Below are 16,743 nucleotides of genomic sequence, written 5' to 3'. Positions count from 1 at the left end.
AAACACGGCCTCAAACTATCCAGATTTCTCTCTGAAAGACACGAATTAGAAATATAAGTAACTCGGGACTTGATTGTTGTAAATTGTTCTTTCCTGTCACAACACCCACTTCCATACACTTTTTCAGCCTTATATTGTCCTTATCCTCCTCTGATTCTAGCCAACTCTGTCTGTAATCCCGCGTCTCGAACTAATACAACATGTAATCATCCCGCCTGGCCCCATCATCACCAGGATCCTTTGTCATCACACATCCTCACCCACTCCCGCCAATCCAAGCTGTCTTCCTTCATGTACTCCTCTCATTTTATTCTGTTTATTTATCTGTTCTGATTTTCACTCTCCTAGTATTATTTGCATCCTATCCACGTCGCCATCTTTCATATTCTCCTCCTCTACATCTCTCAACTTGTGATACATTTACTCCCTCCCTCTCACATCAGCAGACTTAACCCTGACTAAATCATTTTTATTAATACTGCCCGTTGTCTTTCTCTTCCCATTCTCCCATCAACACTGCATTTTCCTCCAAGCCACACTCCCTCATATACCTTCCCTGCCCCTCAGTCTGTACGATAGATTTGCTTCCTTCCCTTCCACATCAGCAGAGTCCAGCATGAATGAGCTTTTATAGTAGGACTGCCTTTAGCCTGACTCTGCTCACTTAAGCCACCCTCCTTCATATATTCCTTCTCTACATCATCTAAGCCACCCTCCTTCATATACTCCTTCCCTCCATCTCTCCACCTCTGGGATATATTTGCTCCTTCCCTCCATCTCTCCACCTCTGGGATATATTTGCTCCTTCCCTGCCACATCAAGGGAGTCTCCAGCCTGTCTGAGTCACATGTCCGCCTCTCTGATATAAACCATTACCCTCAACTGTTCCAAAGTTGGCCCGTTATCTGCCTGCACTCTTGCCTGCTGGTGAAGGCGACTGGCTGTGTGGCGAGGAGGAGGACAAGGGACAGGGAGAGGAGGAAGAGGCAGGAAGGAAGGAAGATAGAGAAGAGGAAGAATAGAAGAAGGAAAAATAATAGCAGAAGGGAGAAGAGAAGAAGTAGAAGTAAGAAAAAAAAAAAAGGACTGAGGCAATGAGCAGGAAGAGGAGTGTGTGTGGCGAAGGAGGACAACAGGGTAGAACAAGAAAATGAAAACAGGAAAGACAAAACAAAACAAAATAACGAAATAGGAAAGCGATAATAAAGTAGGATGAGGGAGACGAAGAACAGGCAGGAAAAAAGAAAACGAGAAAGAAGAAGGGAAACATGAGTAAACTGCCTCACCGAGAAAGCTGTAGTTTGCAACCATGATTGTCTTGGTATTTCAGGCTTTGCGTTGGGTGTCTGTAGTAACGTAGTATTGGCGTGTGTGTGTGTGTGTGTGTGTGTGTGTGTGTGTGTGTGTGTGTGTGCAGTCTCTCTCTCTCTCTCTCTCTCTCTCTCTCAATTTTATGTTCTACCTTTATCATTCTTCTTTCAAAACTTCATTTTTCGGGTCGTTTCATATTCCCTTTACTCCTTTTACTTATCTAGAGGAAGGAGTGATGCGAAAGGTGAGCTTCTCTTGTTACTGTTTATCATTTAAATGTTCACTAACACTTCATTCATTCCCTTCTGTTCTCTCATTTCTTTTCCTCCCTTCGCCTTGTTTTCCTCCTTTCTTATTCATCTTGTCCTTCCTTCTCCTGTTTTCTTCTTCTCTTCCTCCTCCATCTTTTCTTTCCTTCTTTTTATCTTTCTTCCCTCCTTGATGTTGTTGGCTTATTCTTTTCTCCTTTTTATTCTTCCATCTTTTTTCTCTCCCTACTCCCTTTCCTAATCTTTCATTATTTTTTCCTCAATCTTCTCTCCTTACCTTATTTTTCCCTCTCCTTCCTCCTCCTCCTCCTCGTTTTTCCTTCCCAGGTCGTCCTTCTCCTCCTCCTTCGTCCTTGAGAGTCATACTTTAAGATAATTACGCATAAAATTCGTGTGACTTTCCTCCATGACAACTTCAGGCCCTTCCTTACCCCTTGGAGGAGCTGGAGGATGGAGGTGAGGAAGGAAGGAAGGAAGGAGGAAGGAGGATGACTTGTGTAGATAGGTAAATCGATAGGTAGATACGTAGAGAAGTCGATAGATACATAGATATAAATATATGCAGATAGACAAATAAATAGGAAGAAAGGTTTTGGAGAGAGAGAGAGAGAGAGAGAGAGAGAGATGCAGTGGGTAACCCCTTCATCACGATAGCTTGTTGTTTGTAATCTTGTCAACACCACACTGTTCTGTTCACCTTTTGGACGGATCTCCAGTAATAAAGTGGTTAGTGAAGCCTGTATCATATCCATCCAGTGATAGTGTTTCTCATCAGCTGAATAAAACTCGTCTGACAGTAGCCTAATTAATAAAGAATTATACGGGATGGTTAGTAAATTGCGCCTCACTAGAAACACCAGCAGGTATCTGTGTTGCTGGGATGGTTCAGTGTGCTGGTGTGGGCGTGGGTGTGGCAGTGGGAGTAAGAAGCCGTCTGCGCAACACAGGAGAATCGTGGAATGGAAGAGCAGCGTTATATATGGCTCAGCAGTGATTTAGTAGTGAGGTATTTTGTGTTCATTACGATGCTTTGGTCAGATATTACCCGCATCACACTGTGTCAAGTTTGGATGCAGTAGGCAGAGGAAGGAAATATTGGCTGTTCTGCCACCTGCGTCTGGTATTAACCCTGTCACTACCATGGCTTCATTTAATTTTATTCTTGTTAATGGTGAACGACTTAATTCTGCCTGGGAGATACTTTGGGAACTATACGGATTGGATGTAACCCTCTTTAACCCCACCACCCCCCTGGCAATGTTCCCTAAACCAAATACAAAGTAGGCCAGCAACTGGAACATAATATAAATGACGTCTTTAGACAGAAAGGAGTTAATTTATAACGCACACACACACACACACACACACACACACACACACACACACACACACACACACACACACACACACACACACACACACACACACACACACACACACACACACATTTTTAGTATGTTCAGACACCATGTTAACTTTTTATTTTATTTTATTTTAATTTGGCCCCGCCTTCACCTTTTGCCTTCTCTGTCACGTATCGTGAGACACCGGAGAAAACGTTCAGGTATGGAGACAACAATAAATATTCCAGGATGTTGTTACTGTTATTATTATTATTATTATTATTATTATCAAATTACTCTTAATATTATAATAAAAGGATGAATAGCGATGATGATAGAGAATTAGCAAAGGTTTATCACGTAATTACCCATAATGCACCGCCCTGTGCACCTTCACTTCCGTTTGGTGAGGTTGTGTATTCGGCTGTGCGGGTTGTTCTTCGTTTCCTACGGTTATTTCGCCCCAGACTTTACCTTGTTGACCTTCAGGCGTGAGAAGGATGTACGAGACTAGTGGAATATGGAGGTTTGTCGACGAAACACCTCAGCTGATGTTTAAAGGACCCTGCCATCTGCCATCTTGAGGTTCGTATTTCGGACGTGGAAGTCACTGATAATTTTCTTTTTATGATTGTCGCAACCTGCTGGATTATTTAGCCCGTGTAGACCTTTCAGAGTGGATATCAGATTGAAATATGGACAGTTACTTGGTATTTACAAATTTACTATTGCAAAAAAGCGTTGACAGGATTGTTGTATTTTGAGTAGTTTATATAATTATAATTCTTTTTAGAAATATTTGTTTGTAAAAAGTCAGTATATCAGGAGTTACATTATTGTTTCATATTGTGAGTAACGTAGATTTTACAGGCTATGCGTTATGCAGGGTATTTTATTTAACCCTTGTGTTACTGAGTTATTACCTTCATGTTTTACCCATTATGGATTGAAGGGACTACCTAGCTTTGCTCTCTCTCTCTCTCTCTCTCTCTCTCTCTAAGTCGGTCTTATTATCTCACGCCCTGCTTCTCTTCCCATTGCTCTCTCTCTCTCTCTCTCTCTCTCTCTCTCTCTCTCTCTCTCTCTCTCTCTCATTACTCTCCCCCTGCACTTCTTCCAATTGCTCTCCACGTCCTTCATCCCAGTACCTCACCCTCGCTCTCTGCTGCCTCTTCTCTTTGTCTACACTAATGCCTTCCCTCTCAAAATATGCCCAACTCTCACCGTTTTCGTCTACTTCTGATCTATTTTTTTACTTTTTTTTTTTTTGAATATCTGTCTCTTTCTGTTCCAGTTCTGTGTTCCTAGTTGTCTGCTTCTGTCCTCACCCCCCCCCCCACCCAGTCCTTTCCAGTCTTATCTCATTTTTGTCCACTACATCACCGATTTTGTCGACTCTATAGCAGTTACATCCACTCCTTCAGTAGTTCAGTCCAGCGCTATCTCTTTCCAGTCCATTTTTTTCCAGCTCAGTCCACACTTCTCTTAGGTCTTTTTATAGCCTGCCTTCTTCCACTTCTGCTTGTCCCTGTTCCATTTTTGCCTACCATTTTCCTGTTTTTTTTTTTTCTACTATTCTCTCTTCGCCTACATAAACTTCCTTCTGAGACCACTTCTCTTCCCCATTTTTATAGTCCTTTCTCGTAGTTCTGATCAGCTGACGCCAGTTTCTGTTCACTAGTCAAGTTCTCTCAGCACAATTTTTGGTTCTGTCCATTCGTCTTCCCTTTTTGTCCAAACTTATCACCTTTCTCCCCACCCCCTCACCTAGCTCTTTCCAAGCCATTCCTGTTGTGTCATTCCTTTTGACTTTCTGTCCACTGTGCTCCTTTTCTGTCCGCCCCTTTTTTCACCAAGCCATGTCCATTTTTCCCAGTTGGTCCACCATTCTCCTACTTATGTCTACTTCTCTCCCTTTTCCGTCCACTTCCTCCACTCTCTGTCCACTCCTCTCCCCTATCACCGCCTCTGTGTCCATCCTCTCCTCTTGGTTACCTCTTCTCATCATTATCATTTTCCTTCTCTTGTGCTAAGGACAAAATAAATCAAGAACGGATGAATACCGGTATTCAGTGTGGGAAAAGAGGACGTACATTGGAAGTGCGGTTTGAAAGCACACGAGTGAGGGGAGATGAAACAAGACGTCGAAGAAAAACGTGGGTGATTGAGTCGGAGAAGAGGAGACATGAGACAGGGAAATATTTATCTACAGGTATGATAGGGCAATATGTGCACAAGGAGGGAGGTAGCAGAACGTCGAGAGAGCAGACGAGAGGCAAACAGGTTTAACATGAAACTTTAGGGGGAAAAAGAAATGAGAGACTGGCATTGATAAAAACGCTATAGGACCTATTGATATAAAGCAGGGGTAGAGACAGAAAAACATTATATAGCTAAATAGTTTTATATTTAATAAGATTGATTTAGTCGCTTAAATTAAATGATATCTTTTACTGGTTTACTCTTGTTACCTCCAGACGATATCATTGAGGCAAGACTAGACCTCTTGTAGTGAAGGGGTTGGAGGGAAGGTGAGGTAGGTTAGTGGAGGTTGGAGGTAAGGTGAGGCAGGGAGGGGAGGTTAGAGGTAAGGTGAGGTAGGGAGGAGAGGCTGGAGGTAAGGTGAGGCAGGGAGGGGAGGTTGGAGGTAAGGTGATGGAGAGGGGGAGCGAGAATGGGGGAAGTAGAGGTAGGTTAGTGGAGGTTGGTGGTAAAGTGAGGTAGGGAGGCAATGGTAGGGGGAAGTTGAGGTAGGGAGGGGATGGTAGGGGGAAGGTGAGGTAGGGAGGGGAGGGAGGGGATGGTAGGGGGAAGGTGAGGTAGGGAGGAGATGGTAGGGGGAGGAAGAGGTAGGGAGGGGATGGTTGGGTTCAGAGCCATAGAGTAGGAAGAGTTTGGCCAACTCGGTTTCAGACCTCACCTCGAGCGCTCACCTGTGATTGGCTGAGAACCCGTCACGTGACATATGGGCGCCATATTGCATCCTCACCTCACATCCTCAGTTCCCTGACTGCCATAAGAAAGCACAGAGGTCAAGGGAGACGCTACACTTTCTATGGCCATATCACCTGCTATATACCTATATTTCACCACCAGATGGTACACTGTGCAGCCTGGCGATGTTCCAACCGCACAGGTACGGGTAAGATACTGCACAGGTGTCCTAGAGATCCCACAAGCAGAAAAGAATGGGAAATTAAAGTCCGCCGGAAAGACTGGACACCACACAACAATTCCTATTTGTGTTCTGTGTGTAAATCTGTTCTCATTCTCTCTAATCTTTTTGTTCATCGTCTGTGTATCTGTCTCTTAAGATTCCTGTCCGGTCTAACTATTGCTGTAGACTGAGACGTACTGAACTTATTAATAAGACAGGCTGATAGTTACTTATTTGTTTTCAGTTCTGTTTCATGTAAACTAAGGAATATATATATGCAGTATATGTAGGGCATTAGGAAGAAATAATTGAGGAGATCATTTACTGTAAGGCTTCATATCTACGACTAAAAACATTCGCAAAAATGAGGCACAACGCTATAAGTCTGGAGGTGAATTAGGAAGCAAAAGCATGGCTATAAGATTCGCTGTAATGAAGTATAAGTAAAAACTCTTCAACGTACACTACTTTAAGGCTGTAGGTTATTGTATGTCCTGTATATAAATATTTTTACTCCGTATATAGATAAGTGTTATAATAATGTATTAATGAAGTAGTGGGAAAGAAAATATAGACATTCAAGGACCTAGCAGCTTTTGTACAGGATTTTCAAGCTAAAACAAAATTATTCATACTTGTTAGGCGGGTATAGGGGACGCCTTGGTTGGGTTTTCATTTTCTTTCCTCCTGTTATTATACATTAAAATCGTTCTATCATAATCATCAGCCATATATGTATGTATGTGTGTATTTATGTATGAATGTGCATACATCAATATATACCCTAGATAGATAGATAGATTGATTGATTGATAGATGGATAGATATATATACAGTATGTATATTTATATATATAAAAGACCTGTACCGAAATAAAAGGCTAGGGGGTTGATATTTGTACTTTTAGTATTGTTTTCATACGCCCGGTCGGTGACGTTTAGATGCAAGATGGCGCCCAGTACAGCGGTTGGCCAAACTCTTCTTACTCTACGGCTCTGGTTGGGTTAAGGTGAGGTAGGGAAGGTATGGTAGAGGTAAGGTAAGGTAGGGAAGGGATGGTAGAGGTAAGGTGAGGTAGGGAAGGGATGGTAGAGGTAAGGTGAGGTAGGGAAGGTATGGTAGAGGTAAGGTGAGGTAGGGAAGGGATGGTAGAGGTAAGGTGAGGTAGGGAAGGGATGGTAGAGGTAAGGTGAGGTAGGGAAGGGATGGTAGAGGTAAGGTGAGGTAGGGAAGGTATGGTAGAGGTAAGGTGAGGTAGGGAAGGGATGGTAGAGGTAAGGTGAGGTAGGGAAGGGATGGTAGAGGTAAGGTGAGGTAGGGAAGGGATGGTAGAGGTAAGGTGAGGTAGGGAAGGGATGGTAGAGGTAAGGTGAGGTAGGGAAGGGATGGTAGAGGTAAGGTGAGGTAGGGAAGGGATGGTAGAGGTAAGGTCATGTAGGGAAGGGATGGTAGAGGTAAGGTGAGGTTGGGAGGGGAGGTTAGAGGTAAAGGTCATGTTGGGAGGGGAGGTTGGAGGTATCCTGAAGTAAGAGGAGAGACTGGAGGCAGCGCGAGGAGAGATGCATAGCTAACCTGGGAAAGAAGAGGAAATTGATGGAAGATAGAAAGTATCCCAGGCATGAAAACAAGTGACGCACATTCCAGGAGAAAAATCTGAGGGAGAAACAATGAGATTTCGCCACAAAAATTGCTTTAATGATGGACTTCAGTTCCTTGAATACTTCGGTAATTAATTATTTCAGCCAATAATTGCCTTCAAACCCACACTAATGAGGGGGCTTCAGTGCCTGCTGTAATTAGTCACTCAATATTGGGATTCATTGTATAATCTGGACAATTTCCATGTCTGGTACGTAGACGATATGGTTAAACCTTAGCACTTTCTGTTTCTGAACACACACACACACACACACACACACACACACACACATTTAGAGCTGACTTATCATTTAATCCTGCATATAGGTAGAACAGGCCAAAATAGTTCAGTTGGTGCCAAGCCAAGCCTCGTCAAACATTTGTTCTAAATCCAATATATTACCTGTGTACTGTACAGGTTTCTCTCTTATTTGTTCTAAGTCTGTTAAATGGAATGTGACATAAGGTAACCGACTTGTTTCATAACTGAGTAAAAATATTCCTTCAGTTTTGGTTAATGCAAGACAAAAACAACTGACGATAAAACTAGAGGTCTGTTATCTATTTATTGCCAGACGCCTTAATCCCGTAAGGGGTGGCCACAAACAAATCGCCTCTATATCGCCCTGTCCCCTGCCATTTCACTGCCCTGCTCCTAGCTCACATCCCTCTCTCTCATATATCTCTCCACTCCATCCCTCCTTCTCATCCTTGGCCTCCCCCTCCACCTCACTTACATACACTCTCCCCGTTAGTCTCGCATTCTCTATCCTTTCCACATGGCCAAACCACCTCAGTGTGTTTCTCCTAACGCTTCCTATCACATCCACACCACAACACTCCTTCACTTCCTCATTTGTCAGTCTGTCTCTCCATGTAACTCCACATGCTCCTATCAAATAACTCATTTCCACTGCTCTCACTCTTGACTTGTGTCCCTCCAATAACGTCCAAGCTTCACATCCATACGTTAGAGCTGGTATCACAATACTGTCATGTAGTAACTTTTTCACTTCCATGCCCACTTCCCTGTTTCTTATCACTGCTTTCAATGAACCAGAAACTATATGTATGTTTATAAATGGTACGTCCAATACCGACTTTATTATTTAGTAATCGTCGTTAAGAGAGAGAGAGAGAGAGAGAGAGAGAGAGAGAGAGAGAGAGAGAGAGAGAGAGAGAGAGGTTTGGTAAGGGGGAAAAAAAAAATGACCCCATGAAGGTTGCAGCCAACTTTCAATGAAGGCGATGCAGGTGTATGAGTCTGGCAGTTCTTAATTCAAAACTTTGTGTGTAAATATTACTGGCCTGATGCCCTAGTGGGCAACGCCATCCCACCCCAACCCAACCACTAGGCTTACCAGAAATACGCCACGACATCACCATCCATTGCTTGGTGTGAAGTGTTTTTTTTTTTAATTTATAATCTTGCTCTCACCTCTGAAGAAAAGAAAAGTGGAGAGTCAGGATTTCGGGGGCTTAAACGGTGAGTGAATGAGCGTCTGGACCATTTCACGGGGCATCCTGTTGATTAGTTGTCGTTCTGAAGTGTTTTTTCTTTAATACATTCTGAGCCATACTGTACCTTTCTCCGTCTTTGGTGGAAAAAAAAAAAGTTGGGATGAGGATGAGGATGATGATGATGATGATGGTGATGAGTAAGAAGACAACCTGACTGACCACATCCGTCCGTGTACTTGCACTAGTAGGTTCATGCTGCTGCAGCTGATGATGATAATGATGATGATGATGATGTTTAGTAGGAGGAGGGGCATAATTACAGAATCATACATGTCATCTGTTAATGTGCTGGTATATATTCGTCCTCATGTGTTAATGCTTGCACTGGTCGTCCATTTGCCATCCCTCGTGGCTACGTTGGTGTGTGCCAGCAGTAGTCTGGGATTTAAACCACGAGCTGTGTCCTCCTGGCAAAGGAGAGGGACTTAATTTCATCTGCTAACCTTTAGGCCAACATAAAAGGCAACCTAATGCGATTTTAGCTAAAGGGGACTCGAGAGGAGAGAGAGAGAGAGAGAGAACTGAGAAGGATGAACGAGAAGGGAGAAAAAAATTATGAAGGATGAGGAGAGAGGTGAGAGGAGAGGAAGCAAGGTACGAAAGAGCGGGGAAACTGCAAGAGGAACGGGAAAAAAGAGAGAAGGGATGGCTGGAAGGGTGGAAGAGAGACGAGACGTGAGAGAGAAAAAGGTGAAGGAGAGGGAACAGGATCAGAGGGAGAAATGGAAGAACAGTAACAGGGAAAAACAAAATGAAGCAAGGAGGTATGGGCAAGGCCTTGGTACGGGCCGAGCAGTGTCGACGGGAGATGGGACAAGGAATGGACAGAGAGAGGAGGAGGAACAGAGGGAAGAGATGAGATTGAACTGAGGTGAAAACAGATAACAGAGCGTGAGGGAAGAAAGGAGAGAAGTAATGAGAAGGCGGTAAGAGAGGGAAAAGGAATGAAGACACAGAGGGTGAGAATACTTAGGTCCAAAAGGGGTGAGAGAGAGAGAGAGAGAGAGAGAGAGGGGGGGGGAACAGGGATGGAGAGAGATAACAGAGGAAAAAAATAACGGACAGAGAAAAGAGATGTGAGTGGAAAGAGGGCAAACAGGGGAAGAGAGGCGTGGACGGGAAAAAAGGAAGGGGAGAAAAGAGGTGATTAGTGCCGGGGAGGAGAGATAAGAATGATAAGGAGAGGGGGGTAAAGAGAAACTGGATAAAGAGCTGAGAGACAGAATCGAGACGAGGGAAAGGAGAGATCAGAGAGGTGCGAGGAAAAACAGAATGGAAGGATGAGAGAGAGGAGACCGGTGGTTGAAAGGAATTATCACTCGGGTGACAGGCGGGAACCAAATACTATTCCATGTCTCTGTTTAACTCGCTGTCAGCTTCTGTATATTAATATATTTTCCTTTTATTACGGTTACCATTCTGTTATTTTGTGTCTAACCAGACGATTTCCCTCAGCGTAGGAGAGGCCTTTATTAATGAAAACTTAAGCAGAATCATAATTGATCTCTTCAATACCTTGACTTTTTTATACTGACAGATGATTTTGTTTAGTTTAGAAAGTACCGTTGTCAGTAACAGTTGGTAGTAACCCCTTCAATACGATGACAGGAACATGAAGGCACAAAATCAAAACAACCAACAGATTGTCTAACTAATGAAAATGGCAAGGCATCCTTCACTCGTCAGTCAAGCCTTAGATATTCTCGGCTTCAGCTCACACTTATCACCAGTGAAATCATGAACACGAATATATACACCCTAACACGCAATATACTTTTTTTTTTTTTTCTATGCGAGGAAAAAGGAACCAAAGGCCATGAGCCCGCAGTAACAGTTCCCTCCAAGAGAAAAACAAAATACAATAGAGAGCCAAATTCAAGATCCGATCATTTTGAGATGCCTGGACACACTGCGTTTGAAAGACTGGAGATCATAGGCAGCAGGAAATACAGACAGAGGGAGACAGTTCCAGAGCTGACCTGTTGCATAAATGAAAGACTGGGAGTAACGGTTAACTCTTGCATTAGAGAGTTGGACAGAAAAGGGATGAGAGTTTGCTGCCAGACGGGTGTGTCACATACCCCTTCCGCCAAGATCCTTGGAGTAACATATGGCACTGGACACGCCTAAGACCACATACAAAACATTGAGGTGAGGCACACCCAGACCGAACGCATTTAGAGCTTTCACAGGGACAACCTTTGGCCAACAAAAACCTTCTTCCTACTTTACAAATAATATACCGTACCGTATTAAATCTGTCTGTCTATCTATTGCCAGACGCCTCAATCCCGTTTGGGGTGGCCACAAACAAATCGCCTCCAAGTCGCCCTGTCCCCCGCCATTTCACTGCCCTGCTCCCAACTCACACCCCCCTCTCTCATATACATCTCCACCCCATCCCTCCATCTCATCCTCGGCCTCCCCCTCCCTCTTCCCCCCTCCACCTCACTCACATACACACTCTTCGTCAGTCTTTCACCCTCTATCCTCTCCACATGGCCAAACCACCTCAGTGTGTTCCTCATAACGCTTCCTATCACATCCACAACGCTCCTTTATATCCTCCTTCGTCAGCCTGTCTCTCCATGTGACTCCACAGGCTCCTCTTAAATAACTCATTTCCACTCCTCTCACTCTTGACTTGTGTCCTTCCAACAACGTCCAAGCTTCACTTCCATACGTTAGAGTTGGTATCATAATACTGTCATGTAGTAACTTTTTCACTTCCATGCTCACTTCCCTGTTTCTTATCACTGCTTTCAAAGAACCAGCAACCTTCTTCCCTGCTGTACCCTTTCAAGCACTTCACCCTCCAAACCTCCATCCTTACTCATCACACTACCCAAGTACTTAAACGTACTCACATTTTCCAATTCCTCACCATCCAACCTCGCTGTACATTCACTGACTTCACCTCTCTCAAAGACCATCACTTTACCCTTCCCTACATTCACCTTTAGATTCCGTTTCTTACACACTCTCCCAAACTCATCCACCAAGCCTTGCAGCTTCCCTTCGTCTTCACTCAACAACACAGTACCATCTGCAAACAACAGTACAGGGAGTTTCCAAACACTATCCTCTCTCACCAGGGCCACTCCAACATCCACTACCCTACCTTGTACTTCTTTTATTACCCCATCCATGTACAGATTGAACAACCATGGAGACATGACACATCCCTGTTTCAGCCCAACTTTCAAAGAGAAAAATTCACTTAGTTCACCATCCACACGCACTGCAGCCTTCGCACCATCGTACATACTCTTCACAGCATTCAACAACTTCCCATCTACTCCATATATTCTTAACACTTTCCACAATCCTTGTCTATCCACCCTGTCATATGCTTTCTCCAAATCCATGAAAGCCGCATACAACTTCTTTCCCTTCTCCAGAAACTTTTCCACTAAAGATCTAAGAATGAATATCTGATCTACACAACCTCTTCCCTTCCTAAAGCCTCCCTGTTCTTCTCCAACTAATTTCTCTGTTCTTTCTCTAATCCTACCATACACTTTTCCTATTATACTAAGAAGACAAATGCCCCTATGATTACCACACACTTCTTTTTCCCCTTTTCCCTTGTACAAGGGAATAATTATACCTGACTTCCAATCCTTCGGGACTCTACCTTCCTCCCAGGCCAATCTGCACATCTTCCACATCCATTCTACTACTATCTCTCCCCCATGCTTCAGCATTTCACCACACACTGCATCAAATCTTTGGGCTTTCCTCGATTTAACTTTCTTCATTGCTTCCACAGCTTCTGTCCTACTGATTTCTTCCTGTCTTCTCACCTCCCTCCTTCTCCCGGCCATTCCCCAGCCACTTATACTCGCATTACTTCCATCCTCTATGTTCAACAATTCCTTAAAGTGTTCTCTCCTTCTGCTCACTTTTTCTCCCTTCTCCACTAGTAATCTACCATTTTTATCATTCACTCCCCTGCTAACTTCACTTCCACCCTGTCTTACTCTTTTCACCTCTTTCCAGAACATTTTCTTACAGTCCCTCCATTTTACACTCAAATTCCTTCCAATTTCCTCATCCACTCTCTTCTTACTCTCTCTCTTACTAATCTTTTCACCTCTCTATTTCTTTCTACATATAACTCTCTCTTCCACCTCTCAACTTCTTCCACTCCCCTATTTCTCATCCATTCATCGTATGCTTTCTTCTTTTGTGCCACAGCCTGTCTCACCTCTTCAGTCCACCACGCTGTTCTTTGCACCCCCCTCCGTCTTCTCTTCCTTCCACACACCACCTCACGTGCTGCACATATTTCTTCTGTAAATATCCTACACACACCTTCCACGTATCCCATCTGCTCCAATTCATATTTGCCCAATCGTTCCTCCACTTCTCTTTTATACTCTGCCTTTTTCTCATCCTCTTGTAACCTTTCCACTCTCCTTGCAACTCCTTCCTCTCGTCTTTTCCTTCTTCTATTCCTCCATCTTACTTGAATTCTAATTCTGGCCACCACCAAGTAGTGGTCAGAAAGTCCACTCCCCCAACCTCTATATTAAATCACTGGTATTTTATAATTACCCAGCATGGGCTTCCATCCTACCTAAAATCCACTGCAAATCCATTCAGGCCATACAAATGAGCGAAGTACGTATATCACTGGCTGCAGCAATACCACTACTGTAACTATTTACATTCTGAACATAGTCCTTACTGTTAGGGAATATCTCGATGTGAGAGGCACGCAGTTCTTTGTGGCAGCTTGTACCAGCACATTACACCCTTGGTGTTGTATGACACTTGCATGCAATACGATTGTGCATATAAAATCATCCCACGTAACCATTGACAGACCTTCTTCGCAGCACCCCACCTGCAGACACTTCTACACAAACAGTGAATAACCCCCCCCCCACACACACACACACACATACACTCACCAGCGCACGCGAGAGGTTTGTTCCACTATAACGTATCCTGCTGTTTTATCTTCCTGAGAAGTACACGAGGTGAGATTTACTTTACTTCGAAATTTTCCTTTGAGCCAAATCAATCTTGTGTTACCTGTGATCCCCCCCCCCCCTCCCGCCATCCTTCTTAATATACCGTGACTAAAAGAAGTCAGTTTGTTTATACCCAGTGGAAGCGGTCCACTCCTTCAAATTAAATATTAAGTCGTGGTTTTATGGAACTAGAAGACCTTAGTCAAGAAGTCCAATAAACCCTCCAGTCTTGGCCTTTATCTGAGGTGATATAGGTTAGGCCTTAGGGATCTTGGTCAGGTTAGAGCAAACTCTGTTGTACCATCGCTATGGATGCAGAAATAACCTGGTCACTGGTGTGGAGGTGGTAAGAAGCATCGCAGGCCCATCATAACACGCACAGCTGAGTCGTATTGTACGTGGACCTGATTATTTTATAACACCTCTTTAGTACCGATTTATTTTGCATTTTTTACATCCTTATCCTTTTGTATGTTATTGATGCAGACATTGACGATATTCAGGCGATGTTCATACGATATAAAAGAATGTTGACGGTACTACTAAACCACCAATGCATCCCAGAACACTGATCTCTGAATCAAGAGCAAGTGAAGTTGTTCCTCTGTTTGTGTTGTGCCGTTACCTGATCCCGTTAGCCTCTGTTACTACTTCCTCTTGTTATACCCACCCTCCCGTTACAGCACATTAATCTCTCTCTCTCTCTCTCTCTCTCTCTCTCTCTCTCTCTGTATGTGTGAGTGTGTGTGTGTGTGTCCACTTATCCTACAATATGTCTGTCTATCTGTTTCTGTCAGTATGTCTATCAGTCTGTCAGTCTGTTTATCAGTGCCTACCTGTCTGTGTATTCACCTGTCATTCCAATCATCAGTACATTTATCTGTATACCAGTATGTCAGTTTGTTTACTTTTCCGTCTGTCAGTCCACCCATCCATCTATCAGTCCATACAGCCACCAGTGTATCTACCCATGGCCGTGTGTCTATCGTGGGTGTCCAGGTGGCTGGGACGTGTGTGGCCCCGCAGGAGCAATGACGGCGGCGGTGATGGTGCGGAGGAAAGTGTGGGGAGGGGGGGTAGGAGAGGGGAAGAGAGGGTAGGAGGGTTGGAGGGGGTTGTATGAAGCAGGAGGGGGAATGCGAGAGGGACAGCAGGAGAAGGAAGGGAGGGAAACGGAAGGGGGGTAGAAGGGAAGGAGTAGGAAGAGAGGTGGGGGTGTGGGGCTTGTCTCTTAAGGCATTACCAGAGAGAATGGTATTGTGTTACCGGACGGGGAGGAAGATATAATGTTCCGAGAAGGTGGAGGGAAATAATGTTACGAAAGAGAGAGAGAGAGAGAGAGAGAGAGAGCAAGTCGATGAAAGGTGAAATAAATCCTTGGAAATCCCAGTCATGGAAGTCAGCTAACTTAAGACTCTTGTTAATCCCCCTTCCTTGGTTATTTTCTTATTTGTATTGCATCTTAATATCCTCTTGATCGTTATTTACATCTTAGTGATATTGACATTGGCATATCGTAAGTAAACTGGTATGTAAATGGTGCCAGAAAGCTTCCTAAGGCGATGGGAATAACGTCCAAAGTGCCATTTCCACTCAGATGTACAGTATTATGAGGCACGGTGAGGCTGGGGCGGCATGACAAAGGGGAGGAGGTTGTGGGGCTGGTGGGGTGTTGGGGAGATGAAGAGAGGGGCGGAGAAAAGGGGGATAGAGTGGAGGGATGAGGCGGATAGTGGAGGGGGGGAAGTTATGTTAGGGGTGAGATGCGAGCGTCCCAGCAGGTTAATCCAGGGTAGGCGAGGAAGACGAGTTCATTACAAGCTTTATCATGCAACAGGGACGACCAGACGTCTCATTACTGCCCCCCCCCTACACACACACACACACACACACACACACACACACACACACACACACACACACACACACACACACACACACACACACACACACACACACACACACCATCCCTCCCCCTCCTCCTCTCACATCATCATCATCAGGGCGGGTATTGTGGAGCCAGATGTCAACAACAAGGTCATTCCACTCACTCATCCCAGGCCTCACAACACACCTTTATACAGACCACCAGATAACTCTTGCTGGAGGCTTTCCTATAGTGCTTGCGGGATGGTCAGAATCATACATATCTCTTTGACCCCATGAGTACAGTGACATTTTCCATTTTACTCAAAAGACGGCAAGACTTTCTTTACTTTTTCCTTACAGAAACCCCCTGATAGTTAAGGGAATAAAGAAGGCTGACAAAGGGCTGTTAGAGTGCATAAAATCGTCTGGCCGTAGGAAGCATAAAATCATAAGCACGTCACCGTATCGAAGGGGTTTAATGTTTGGTTCAAAACACTGGAGAAAAGTCAAGAAATCCGAGACATGCCTAAGGCCACTTAAGACTTTGATTGTGTTTGACTAATTTTATATAATCTTCAGCCCAAACTGGAGACGTAGTTGAATCCAGGACCGTACAAAGCTAAAGAGCCAATGTGAGTCAGCGGTAGGGTGTT

Source organism: Coenobita brevimanus, chromosome 12, assembly GCF_032717465.1.
Source record: "Coenobita brevimanus isolate Jiangsu-jjx chromosome 12, ASM3271746v2, whole genome shotgun sequence".
Classification (NCBI taxonomy): domain Eukaryota; kingdom Metazoa; phylum Arthropoda; class Malacostraca; order Decapoda; family Coenobitidae; genus Coenobita; species Coenobita brevimanus.
Note: the sequence above shows the minus strand (reverse complement) of the source record.